Source organism: Ochotona princeps, chromosome 2, assembly GCF_030435755.1.
Source record: "Ochotona princeps isolate mOchPri1 chromosome 2, mOchPri1.hap1, whole genome shotgun sequence".
NCBI lineage: Eukaryota > Metazoa > Chordata > Mammalia > Lagomorpha > Ochotonidae > Ochotona > Ochotona princeps.
Window position 1 is genome coordinate 20,166,656 of NC_080833.1, and position 13,603 is coordinate 20,180,258.

General features: G+C 44.9%; 1 protein-coding gene across 6 annotated transcripts in view; it reads right to left on the reverse strand.

The window, feature by feature from the left end:
* EYA3 (EYA transcriptional coactivator and phosphatase 3) overlaps positions 1–11,253 on the reverse strand; it is an 87,630-nt gene extending 76,377 nt beyond the window's left edge. For 5 of the 6 annotated variants that reach the window (XM_058677627.1, XM_004592184.4, XM_004592182.4 and 2 more), the window contains exon 1: positions 11,097–11,253. The gene's annotated coding sequence lies outside the window, so the exon portion shown is untranslated. Of the gene's footprint in view, positions 1–9,836; positions 10,188–11,096 lie in introns of those variants that run through there. The other variant, XM_058677600.1, reaches the window with a different exon arrangement.
* Between the last annotated feature and the right edge of the window lie 2,350 nt (positions 11,254–13,603).

Here is a 13,603-nt window from a genome sequence, read left to right on the forward strand (position 1 = left end):
CAAATTCCCTTAAGGACATCTCATTCTCCAGCTCTGACTTATAAGCTTTTGGGTTAGCCTGCCGTTTACCCTTACTGTTACCCACCACACCACAGGCACTTGAAATGTTCAACAACTGGCTGTAAATGTTTTCAAGGAATACTCCAGGGAGAAAAGGCTGGGAGATCTCTAAGTTAGGTCAAATACAAATAATCTTGCAAGGTAAAATAATGACAATTATTCTCAGCTTTGAAGGAGGTCCAAGACACTGCCCTTCCAGTGTATCTTTGTTTTTGTTTTTATGACTGTAAGCTATTGATTTTCAAAGCTATTATGGAGCTAGAGAGAAAGGTACAGGGAAAGGGCAAGTGAAAGTCACAAAAGGTGGTGGTAATGGTTGGGACACCGACGCAGTGGCTCAGTGACTAAAGTCCTTGCCTTGCACACTCAGAGATCCCATATGGGCACCAGTTCTAATCCCGGCGGCCCAACTTTCCATCCAGCTCCCTGCCTGCAGCCTGGGAAAGCAGTAGAGGATGGCCCAAAGCCTTGGGACCCTGCTCCTGCATGGGAGACCTGGAAGAAGTCCTGGCTCCTGGCTTCTGATCGGCTCAGCTCCAGCTGTTGCGGCTGCTTAGGGAGTGAATCAGCAGACAGAAGATCTTCCTCTCTGTCTCTTCTCTTCTGTACTTCTCTGACTTTCCAATAAAAAAAATGAATAAATCTTTAAAAAAATTTTTTTAATATATATTTTTATTATATTATTTATGTATCTGAGGTGAAGGGGGATATTGAGGGAGAATCCCCACCCAGTCTCCCACCCGCCCAAGGTCCCAGATGTGGGGCATGCTGAGATACTTGCTCAAGTGGTCTTAATAGTCTTCCAGTTATGGATCGCTGCCAGTCATATCCCTCCCAGTAAAATTTTTTTAAGTTAAAAAAAATGTTTTAAGTTAAAAAAAATTTTTTTAAGTCACAAAAGGGGCAGGTGTCTTGAGGTTAACACCTATGCCTTGCCTTGGCAGCTCTTGCTCCTGCTTGCAGCTTAATGCAGACACAGACCTGGGAGGCAGCAGTGATGGTGTAAGTAATTGGGTTTGTAACACCACAGAAGAGACCTACATGAAGCTCCAGGCTCTGCTTGCCCCACTCTTGGTTGTTGCAGCCATTTGAGGTTGAACTAGCAGATGAAAACTCTGTCTCACCCCTCCTCTCTTACCTCTGCCTTTTCTTATTTTTTCAAAAGACATATTTATGATTATTACAAAGTCAAAATACAGAGAGGAGGAGAGACAGAGAGGAAGATCTTCCGTCTGATGGTTCACTCCTCAAGTGACCGCAACGACTGGAGCTGAGCCAATCTGAAGCCAGGAGTTCTTCCGGGTCTCCCACATGGGTGCATGGTCCCAAAGCTTTGGGCCGTCCTCAACTGCTTTCCCAGGCCACAAGCAGGAAGCTGGATGGGAAGTGGGGCCACTGGGACTAGAACTGGCACCCATATGGGATCCCATCGTGTGCAAGGCGAGAACTTTATCTACTACGCTATCGCACCGGACCCTCTGCATTTTCTTTAGATAAATATATAAATAAAATTTTTCTTAAAAAATCAGGCAACGTCCATAAACGTGAATCTGCCTATTCTGACCATCACATACATTATCTGGGATAGCTTTATTCTGTGGTAGCTTTAATCTGGGGAGAGACAGTTTAATGACTCATTTTACTCGTTGCTTCCTCTGCTTTTGTTGGGAGGGTCTACAGTGCTTGTTTCCTTCTACAGCCTCAAAATTCACCCATCCACTGATAAAGTAACTAGAGTCTACTACGTGTCAAGCACTACACTAGATAATACTGGAAATTTGGTGATGAACATAAAGTCCACACCTCCAGAAACTTTTATTCTCATAAGGAAAAAAACAAATACTTACACAAATGTAATTTCACAAAGTAATCAGCACTGTGGAAAGTACAGAACAGAGCCACAACAGGGGTGCGGTGACAGCTCCTCTGAGACAACTCACCAAAAGATGTTAACTGTGGGAGCGAGGGCCTGTACGATGCCAAGGAGGGTTTTCCCAGAAAGAATATGCATACAGAACGAGTAATACCTTGGCACACTTGAGAAATAGCAAAAAGAGAAATCAGCAAGTGAATACGGTAGGACATGACCACTGAAGAGTAGGCAAGGGCTGGATCACACACCACCCATATAGCTTTTTAAGGAATTCGGAAAGGCAATGGGTACTTTAAAAGAATGTGATTTGGTATACATACACTAAATGCCAAGTAGAGAACAGGCAGTATGGAAATAATGCCCTCTCCAGGCCAACTGCTCAATTGTTCAGAAGGTAAATCTGGACTTACTGAGAGGGACAAACAGGAGATGCTCAAACAAGAGGGAGGGCCAGAAAATGCTCATAAATGCTCCAGGCTACCTTCCATTCTTCACGTTCACTGACTCTGAGTCTAACACCTTTCTGAAAACAACTTCTCCTAGTTTCTCTTTCTCCATCAACGCAATATCACTATCTCCTATCTTTCAGGAGCCCATTAGCTTCATCAGCTGAAAGCAACCTTTTAAAGACATTGGACATACTTAAACCCATTCTGATTCCTTAGTACAGTTGGCTGAGCAGACACCACCAGCCTGCAGATCTACGCTCAGCTGACTTCCCATAAGACTCCCTTGAACGTGAGCCCAAAGATTCTTCCAGTTCTCACAACGTAGGCAACAGTACAAATCACATTTCTGTGGCCAAAAATTTCCAACCACTTGACAGACTTTCTGCAGGCAGACAAAAGCCATCACCATGCAAGTCAACTCCTTCCATAAATAAACAGCCAGTCAATCGACTGTGGTCAAGTTTGTGAATTCTTCTGGCAGCTTTATTTGGGAGGCATGACTGACTAGCTTATCATGGTATTGTCAGCTGTAGGAATATTTATAGCAACTACACTTAAAAAACAGTCTCAGAACTTACTGAGAACTTTGAAGAAATATTTTTAGGTTCTATCAAGTTCTCAACAGAAAACATTTAGTCAGAAGTAGTTGTTCTAAGAGTATTTCTTTTTAATGTTTATTTGCTTAGGATATATTTACTTCGGGCCCAGCACACTAGCCTAGTAGTTAAAAGTACTTGCCTTACAAATGCCAGGATCCCATACGGACGCTGGTTCTAATCCCGGCAGCCCCACTTCCCATCCAGCTCCCTGCTTGTGGACTGGGATGGCCCAAAGCCTTGGGACCCTGCACCCACAAGGGAGACTGAGAGGAAGCTCTTGCCTACTGGCTTGGTATTGGCTCAGCTCCAGCCACTGTGGCCACTTGGGAAGTGAATCGGTGGATGGAAGATCTTTCTTTCCATCTCTCCTTCTCTCTACAAATCTAACTTTCTGATAATAAATAAATCTTAAAAATAAAACAAAAACAAAAAAACCTAAGCACCTGGGGTTGGCATGTTGGCTCAACTAGCTAATCTTCCACCTCCAAGCACCAGCATTCTGTGCCCAACTGCTCCACTTCCCATCCAGCTCCCTGCTTATGGCCTGGGAAAGCAACAGAGGCTGACCCAAGTGCTTGGGAACTTGCATCCACACAGTAGAGCGGCCTGGAAGAAGCTCCTGGCTTCAATAGGGCTCAGCTCCAGCCATTGCAGACTTTCAGAGAGTGAAACAGCAGACAGAAGATCTGTCTTTCTCTGTCAGTCTGCCTTTCTAATAAAAAATAAATATTCTTTTACAAAAGTGGATCTAGCTAAAAAACGTTTACAGTGCTGTGCAACGGTCACCAACAGACAGACTCCACAAGCGTTTCATGGTAAGCATTTACCCTTTCTGATTTTCATTCTTCTCCTGGGCCTCCCAAGTGTGTACAATTAATACAAGTGAAGGATTTTAAGCAGTAACTGGTACAAAGTAATTGTTTATTAAGTGTTAAGAGGTGGCGGTGGTAAAAATAGTAGAGTATGCCTAAAGATCCTGCTTCACTCTAATGGCTACGATAGGCTAGGCGCTTCTGCTATCATAACCGTCTTTCCCCTGGGATTGTAGGAAATTAATAGGGACAATACACCAAGGCAGTCCACGCTCACAAACCCCCATGACTATCCAACTGTGCTCCTGTCACCTGAAGATTACATGTTTACATGAACCAACTGCTTCATTCCTTAGTTCTCTTTTTTGGTTTACAAAGACTAGAGTAGAACCAGAAACAGAATAAAGCAGCTTTGTCATCTTTTGACTGGTTGCCAAGAACACAGGCCATGTTTGTGTAAAGCCACTGAATGGACCTAAACTTCCGCTGCTAGACAGAAACTTGCAAAAGATGTTACCGACAGTCAGCTCTGCAGAAGGCCAATCACTGCCAGCCTCTGGATTCCAGATTTGACACAGCAAAGGCCAGAGGTGACAGAAATGGTCATCAGGGAAAAGGGTCTGCCTCTCCCAACTGTCGTACACAGTCACTTAGATGAAAAGTCTTACAGAGCCAAAGTGTGTTTCAGAGAAAAGACACACACACAGAGCAAATGAAAATATTTCGAACTTCAAGTCCAAAAAGACAAAATAAGAAAACACACAGCAGTCACTGAAATTTTCACAATTAAGATACACTGCATCATTAGGGTGTTGTATCAGTTTGTTTTTACACACAATCAAAACAGAAAATATTATAATGGTTTGCCAATAGTAGAGCCAAATACTGTTTCACAAAACTTACACTTCAATTTTAAGTATTAATGTATACATTCAATTTGTATGAGTAACACAACAATGGGAAAGGTACCGTAGAGTGGATCATGATCAAAAAGTGTGGAAACCATTTTCCAGAATTAAGTCTGGCCAGTCATAAAACGAGAAAAATATCAACTTCAATTACATACGGAAAAAAGCATTCAGAACTTCGGTGATCCTCTAAATTATAATTTTATAAAGGTAAGCCTCTGAAAAAGAGCCAAAAAACAAAACAAAACAAAACAAAACAAAACAAAAACTGGGTTATAATCAATAGTTCAACAGCTTGGGGGAAAAAAAAGAACCCAGCAATTTCACAGATTCTGAAGTATCAACAGTGAATAAACAAATGCTAACTGGATGAATACGCTCCGCTGCTATTAACCGGCCTGAGCGTGCGAGCCGGGGCTGCTCTCTACAGAAGCTCCACTTTGTGCTGTCAGGCACACACCATCATCAGGGTCACCTCAACACTGTCTCCTAGCCTCCTCGCCAGAGTGACACTGGCAAAAAAGAAAAGAAGATATGAAAAGTTCTTTACATTGTCAAAGATACTTTCTGAATTTGATAACTTTAAATTTGACAAAGAAAATTCTGAAATATTAACACAAACATTCTAGTTTTTGTTTTTAAGACAAAAGAAAATATCTTCCATCTATTGGTTCACTCTCTAAATGGCCCCAAACGGCCAGAGCTGTGGCAAGGCCAGGAGCCCACAGCTTCTTCCAATTCTCCCCCGTGGATACAGGGACCCAGACATCTGGGCTACCTCTGCTGCTTCATAGAGGCATCAGCAGGGAGCTGAACAGGAAGCAGAACAACCAGGCCTCAAGCCAGTCTTCATAAGGGATGCTGGCACTGCAGGTGGCAGCTTAACGTGCTACACCACAATGCCAGCTCCACTACAGCATTAAAAAAAAAAAAAAAAAAAAAAAAAAAAAGATTTATTTTACTTCTATTGGAAAGTCAGATATACACAGAGGAAAGACAGAGAGGAAGATCTTCCATCCTTTGATTCACTCCACAAGCAGCCACAAGGGCTGGAGCTTTCCTGATCCAAAGCAGGAGCCAGGAGTCTCTTCCAGGTCTCTCACGTAGGTGCGGGGTCCCAAAGCTTTGGGCCATCCTCGACTGCTTTCCCAGGCTGCAAGCAGGAAGCTGAATGGAAAGAGGGACCACCAGGATTAGAACCGGTGCCCTAATGGGACCCCTGCATGTGCAAGGCAAGGACTTTAGCCACCAAGCTACCGCACTAGGCCCAGCATTTTTTTATAAGACATTTATATACCATTCCTTATTCTAAAATGTTCTAAAACCTGAGCTAGTCTAATAAAATAATTCACATACATTTTTTAGTAAAAAGTACATAATTTTAATAGTATCAATCAAATAAGAAAAAAATCAACATCACTAGGCTAATTTTCCTTATTTAGAAAGAGGATGGAGTGCACTCTTTCAGGTACTACAGAAACTAAAAAATAAAGTTTAACATCACTGGCAACTAATTCTAATTTGTTTCTGTAATAACAATGCTGATAGCAATAAACTATGAATTTCCCTAAATTCAGTAATTGCTCCAGTAATAAATTTAAGGTTAAAGAAAAAAAAAAAAAAACGGGCCCGGCGGTGTGGCCTAGCGGCTAAAGCCCTCGCCTTGAAAGCCCCGGGATCCCATATGGGCACCAGTTCTAATCCCGGCAGCTCCACTTCCCATCTAGCTCCCTGCTTGTGGCCTGGGAAAGCAGTTGAGGACGGCCCAATGCATTGGGACACTGCACCCGTGTGGGAGACCCGGAAGAGGTTCCAGGTTCCCGGCATCGGATCGGCGCGCATCGGCCCGTTGCGGCTCACTTGGGGAGTGAATCATCGGACGGAAAATCTTCCTCTCTATCTCTCCTCCTCTCTGTATATCTGGCTGTAATAAAAAATCAATAAATCTTAAAAAAAAAAAAAAAAAAAAAAAAACAAGCTGGAAACAGCATGGTAGCCTAATGGCTAAAGTCCTTGCTTTGCAAACACCAGGAACCCACATGGGCTCTTGTTCATGTTACCAGGCTGCTCCACTTCCTTTCCATTTCCCTGTGTGTGGCCTGGGAAAGTAGTAAAGCACAACCCAAAGCGTTGGGACCCTACAACCAAGTGGAAGACCCGGAAGATGCTCCTGGCTCCTGGCTTTAGATCAGCTCAGCTCTGGCTGTTGCACCCGCTTGGGGAATGAATCAGAGGACAAAGATCTTCCTCTCTGTCTCTCCTCCTCTCAGTATATCTGCCTTTCCAATAAAAACAAACAAATCTTTTTTAAAAATATATTTAGTTGAAAGGCAGTGACAGAGGAGGAGAGACTGAGAGAGATCTTCCATCTGCTGTTCCGCTCCCCAAATGGTCAGAAAAGCCAGGGCCTGGAAGCAGGAGCTTCACCCAGGTCTCCAAGGTGGGTGCAGGGGAGCAAGCACTTGGTCCGGGAACTGCATCACAAATGCAGCAGCTGAGTCTTAGAACCAGCGCCCATACAGGATGCCGGCATTGTGGTCAGTGACTTTATCCAATATGCCACAATGCCAATCCTAGTAAATCTTTCTTTAGAAAAATTAAGTAAGATTCACAAACCAAGTGTCACTTTTTACCAGAAACAATTACACTTTTTCTGTTAACCATATTCCAGCATTGTCAGTTTTCAAGACATCCAGATATTATGTGTCTTATATTTACTTCAGAAATGCATAAGATAAAATTCAGAATTGCTATTAGGATGTGTGGGGTCAATGTGGTGGGGGGGGTAGTATGAGAAACATTTTTAAATCTATAAATGTAAAATTACTTTCATGACAACGCTCAAGATATAAAATGTAAAAAAATTTCAGAATTGCAAATGTCAGCTTTGCACAATGTGACACATTTCATATGAACAGCTTAAATACGCTATTACTGTAACTGCACACAGTAGGTACCTAACTAGTATCTGCCAGGGAAAAAATGTGCCATGAATATTACTGCTAAGCATTTGGCAGTGTGCACACTGGCAGGCAGCAATGATAGTCCAAGTAACTGGGTTCCCACCACTCATGTGGGAAACCTGAACTGCATTCTAAACTTCTGGCTCTAAGTCTCAGTCCCAGGGAGACTGTTGTGGGGATATGGGGAAGGAATCATTGAGTGGGAGCTGTGTGTGTATGTGTGCATGAGAGGGAGATTATCATTATCTAACTATTTTCTAGGGAGAAAAAAAATCTAGCTGGTACAATTAACCAAGCTAACAAATTAAAGGGCATCAACGTAATCTGTATTAAGATCATTATATTAAACTCTGACTTCAGCTGATCTTTTATAGTTAGTATTATTTAAACTATATTATTTCCTTTTCCAATTTAAAATACTATATCTAAAAGGAGAAAAACTAAAAAATAAATCAGACAAGGCCCATATGTTATGTGTGTTTTTAAACTTACTATAAATGACAGGAAAATACTTCAATTATTTCTACACCTACTAATTAACCACCCTAGGACTTGATGGTATCAAACAAAAGTAGCCCGACTGAGAGGCGGTTTGCAAAGCCTGCATCCCCGTCAGAATGCCTGGGTTCAGTCCTGGCTTTGCGCCCCATTCCAGCTTCCTGATGAAGTGCACCCGGGCAGCAGCAGATGACAGTACTTGGATCCATGCCACCTATGTGGGAGACCTGGCCCAGTTTCAGCTGTTGGGCCACTTGGGTGATGAGCCAGTGGATGGGAGAGCTTTGTCTGCCTGTGTCTCTCTGGAAGGAGATGATGTGTCTCATGACACATCATCTTACTATATTATCTGACAACAAAGTATATCACCACAAATAGGGCAGTTATAGCTGAATCACATATTCTATAGGAGAATATCCTTTTGTATTTGTAACTTAATGAGAAGATATAAAGTCTGCTTATTTCCCACCTTACTATAAATGTAACAGTTCCACCTTTCAGTATAAAGTAACTATATGAATGTAATGCAAGAATAAACTATTTATATTTTTATTCACAATGTTTCTATTTTTAATTATTCTTCTTCCATTGAAACCACGTGGGCTAAAATATCCTGATGTTACATGCAGAACACAGAGTTCTTTTTGACCAACAAGCATCAAAAAACAAGTACATGAGTCTCTTATTTGTAATCAAAACAAGAGAACGAAGCCATGCAGTCACTCAGGCAGATGACCAAAACCAAGATCCTGGTAAGAAACAAAGGGAAAAACATGCGGGAGGTGTTGGGTGTGTCTTCAATTTTTTAAGCTACATCTGACCTACAACACATTACAGGATTCAAGGATAAAAGTTAAAATACGTAAGACAAAGAATAGTAATAGGTAGAATTACGAAAAAAAATCAAAATCAGTCAAACCAAACTAAAACAAAAAAACCTTGTGTAGGTATAAAACATGCAATCATACATTTAAAATTGAGCCTTCAGGGTTACTAAGCTAAAACTTTACCAAACTAAAGTAAAAAGTTCTACAGAAAATGGATTCCTCTCTCAGTCTTAACACCTAGAGCAAACACTGTGCTCTAGTCGGGGGAGCTGCCACCTGCAGGGTCAGCATCCCAAAAGAATGCTGGTTCAATTCCCAGCTGCTCAACTTCCAATTCCTCTCCCTGTTAATGTGTCTGGGGAGGCAGTGGAAGACGGCCCAAGAACCCGAGCTCCTTGCACCTACATGGGAAGCCTGGAACAAAGTTTCTGGCTCCCGGCTTCAGCCTGATGCAGCCATGGGTTCAGACAGAGTACGCTGGAGAAACACAGTAAGAAAGGTTACCAGGTAGCGCTGCATCAGTCTGCACACAGGTCCTGCCAGGAAGCTCTCCTGGCTTCTCCAGTGCACAAACCTCAGAGGGAAGGCAGCCAGCTTCAAGCCGGGGTATTCGTTTTTTAGAGAATGGGAAATGATCAGCCAGAATGACCCCAAGTTCAGAGTAGCCAGTGCAGCTGCTGGGGCGGAGGTAAAGAAAAGAAACTTGCAAGGGGCCTTCTCGCAGCAGCCCAAGCCCTGAGAGCCAACGCAAAGGGTCTCACCCTGTGGCATCCAGGACACAGATGGCCAAGCGCCAAAATCCTTGGCTAAAAATAGGTGAAGGGAGCAGCCCAATTTTGCAACGCACCGAGGTCCACGCCATATACCGGGATGTGTCATCATGAGGGACACTTTTCCGTAACAGTCCGAACAGAAGCAGATGTGACAAGCTGTGGGCCATTCACACTGGAAGGACTCAATTTGGGGGCATAATTCATGATTATAGAAACGGATCACCCAGCATACCTTGGCCCTCTAACGCTAGACCACATCACAAACATTTGCATCCCAAAAATCAACGAGGGTCTCAACCTGTACTTCACATCACAAACCCTGAGACCCCGACACTGAGCCTGACTGAACGCAACCCCACCTGCGATCGACACTTTTAAAACTCCGGAGGAATTTAAGGAACACATACTAAGTTTAAAACGAGGAAAAATAGTTTTAAAACTAAGACAGCAACAATAAAGAAAAAAAAAGACTGTAGTAAATCTAGTGTATAAAAAACAACAACAGGAAAAACAGAAAACTCGTTAATATAGTAAAAACTTACAAGACTAAGGACACACACCTGCAGGTTAAGTTCAACTTTAGGAAAATTACTCTGAAATGACTAGGATGAACTCTTTCGCAGAAAATGTCTCAGTAACAATACAGTAAGCATTTTTTGGACAACAAGTCCATACATCCGAGGCTAATAAATAAATAAATTTCTCCCCACAAACTCGTGTCGTCTACCCAACAACTGTCCTCCAACGCCCGCATTGTCAGGCCTCAGCTGCGCGCATCCATCCTCCGGGCACACTGATCTGTCAGTGACCAAGACACCTGCCGCCAGCGGCTCAGGACACGGGCCCCCGACCTTGGCGGGGAGGGTCCCCCCCGAAGGACACAAGCTGCCAGAACCAAGTCGAAGCCAGCGCTTTCAGACCAAGGGCCAAGGGCCCCTCTGGCAGGACGCCCCTCCCCAGACGAGGCGCTCAGGTGCCACCTGAGGGGCGCAGAGGGAAGCCGGGAGGGACCGGGGGTGCCGAGGTCCGAGCAGCCCAGAGGAAGTCCCGTGTGGAGAACGCTGGGCGCAAGGACGCTCGGACACAGGAGCCGGAGAGGTGCCGGGGGAAGGGCCACGGAGAGGCGGCGGGGTGAAGGAGGCGCTCCGGAGGCTGCGGAGAAGGGCAGGTGGAAGCAGGGAGGCCAGTGGGCGGGCCCGGGCGGAGGGGACAAGGGACAGGGCGGAGAGACCCCCGTGGCCCACAGGGACGCAAGCGGATCTGCCGACGCCGGCCTCTCAGGGCTGTCCTCGACCAACCGCGCCCACACCCCGGCGGCGGCCCCCGAGACTCACCCCAAGGCTCCACAAGACCCGCGGCGAGACATGGGGACCGCTCCGGAACCGCGGCACAACCCAGCCAGCGGAGGAAGCCGCGGCGCTCGCGCGACCCGGATGCGCATCCCTAGGAACCGGAAGTAAGCGGCCAGGGTCACCTCACAATCCGTACCTCGTTCCAACAGAACCCTCCAGGCGCATGTGCCGGGGTCTGAGGGGCGGGTACCCGCCTAAGCCCCGCCCGTCGGCGAAAGCCCCGCCCATCGGCGAACGCCCCGCCCAGCGCCTTGCCGTCACCCGTTGCTCGGTGCTGCTAAATTTTGCTGCCGCACAGAGAGCCTTGGGCTGTGCCTGTTTAGGGGTGTGGTGGCCCTTCCTCAAAAAGAGCTTCCATGAAGCTCTAGAATGCGGTTAATCCTTGTTTTCCTGAACGGAACAGTAACAAAAGTTGCTTTGAGATTTAGAAAAACTGGGAGGAGAAATGCATGGGACGTTATCAGTGATCTTGTTATCCCCTCATTTAGTTTATGCCTGTGATTATAGTCAGCTTATAGTTCACTTCGTGCACTTGTGTTGAGGAACCATTTTTTAAACTTCGTTAGTTTTAAATTACAGCCCAGCTATAAGCAAGAAGCTAAGTTGAAGTCAGGCTTTGTCCAAACCTGAAGTCTATTCGGTCCGGGGAAAAATAAGAATATAGGGTGGCATTCGGACTTAAGAAGCTGTTTGGGACATCACACCCCATACTGGAATGCTGCTTTCCAGTCCCAGCTACACCCCTGATTCCAGCTTCCTGGTAACGTGCATCCGAAAGGCAGTGACTGAGGGCTCAAGGGTTTGGGTCCCTACCGCCAGACAGGAGACCCATGTTGCGCTCCAGGCTTCTGGCTTCAGCTGTTACAGGAATTGGGGGAGCGATCAGCAGATGGAAGAGATCTCTGTCTCTCAAGCCGATGTGGCACAGTGGGTTGGGCCATGGCTTGATCCCGTATCGGAGGACCTGGGATGGAAGCCCACCTCTGTTTCTGATCCAGCTTCCTGCTAAGGTGCACAGGAAGGCAGGAGGTGATGATGCTGGTACTTGGGTCCCTGTCACCCACGTGATGACACCGATGGAATTCCTGACTTCCAGCACCTGCTGTAGTGGGTGTTTTGGTGGTAAACCAGCAGATTTAAAGTTCTGTTTGTCCTTCTCAGTCACTTTGCTTGTCCAAAAACAAGCAAACAAAAACTAAAATATCAATAGCCTATATATTTTTAAGGATAGCTTGTTAGTAGTAAAGATAACACACTACACAGAAAAAGACCACTATGCTCCCAATCAACATCTTGTTATATCTCTAAAATGCTTTTATTTCTCACATTTGTTGACTATAGAGTCATTGAATATCATCTCTATGACAAGTTACTAAGTAATCGCAATTGGGCCTAGCACAATGGTTCAATTGGCTAATCCTCCCTTGCAAATGCTGGGATCTCATATGGGCACTGATTCATGTCCCAGCAGCTCCACTTCCCATCCAGCTCCCTGCTTGTGGCCTGGGAAAGCAGTTGAGGACGGCCCAAAGCCTTGGGGCCCAGCACCCTCATGGGAGACCCGGAAGATGCTCCTGGCTCCTGGCTTCCACCTGACCCAATGTAGCTGTTTAAGTCATTTGTGAACCAGCAGATGGAAGATTTCTACCTATTCTTTCTCTCACTCTTTCTGAGGAAGCAGGCCACACTGACTCCATACTACACCTTCTTGCCAGCATGAACACAGGATGGAAATCTTGTGGAACAATTACTTGTCAATCATGACAAGAAGTAGGCTTCCACTGCAAGATCTAACCTTTGATAAAAGCAAGCTAGGAAGGGCTCCAGTTAGAATGCCTGCCCCCAGCCTTCACAGTAACTGCTGCATAACCATTATTTTTGTTCCTTGGAGATAACACGATTAAGATATAAACTGCAAGACCTCAGCAACCCGATCCCTCGAGTTCCCCCAGCCCCTCTATTCAGACTGTTCAGAGCCTCTCTTTTTCTTTCTTAAATAAAACACTACTGCTTGGGCCTGGCGTGATAACCTAGCAGCTAAAGTCATCACCTTACATGTGCAGGGATCCCATATGTGTGCTGGTTCTAATCCTGGCCGCTCCACTTCCCATCCAGCTCCCTGCTTGTGGCCTAAGAAAGCAATTGAGCATGGCCCAAAGCCTTGGGACCCTGCACCTGCATGGAAGACCCGAAAGAGGCTGTGAGTTCCTGGCTTCAGATAAGCTAAGCTCCAGCTGTTGTTGCTTGCGGAGTGAATCAACGATTGGAAGATCTTTCTGTCTCTCCTCCTCTCTGTATATCTGACTTCCAATAAACAAACAAAAACTTTTGCTCTCCCCATTGATCCTAATCTTATAAAGTGCCATTGACACCAGAACAGAGGACAGAAGGACTCATCTTACAAGTTCTGTAACATCTGTGTGTGTTCCTCTCTGTGATTTTTTAAAAAAGATTTATTTAAAAAAAATTTTTAGGATTTATTTAAAAAT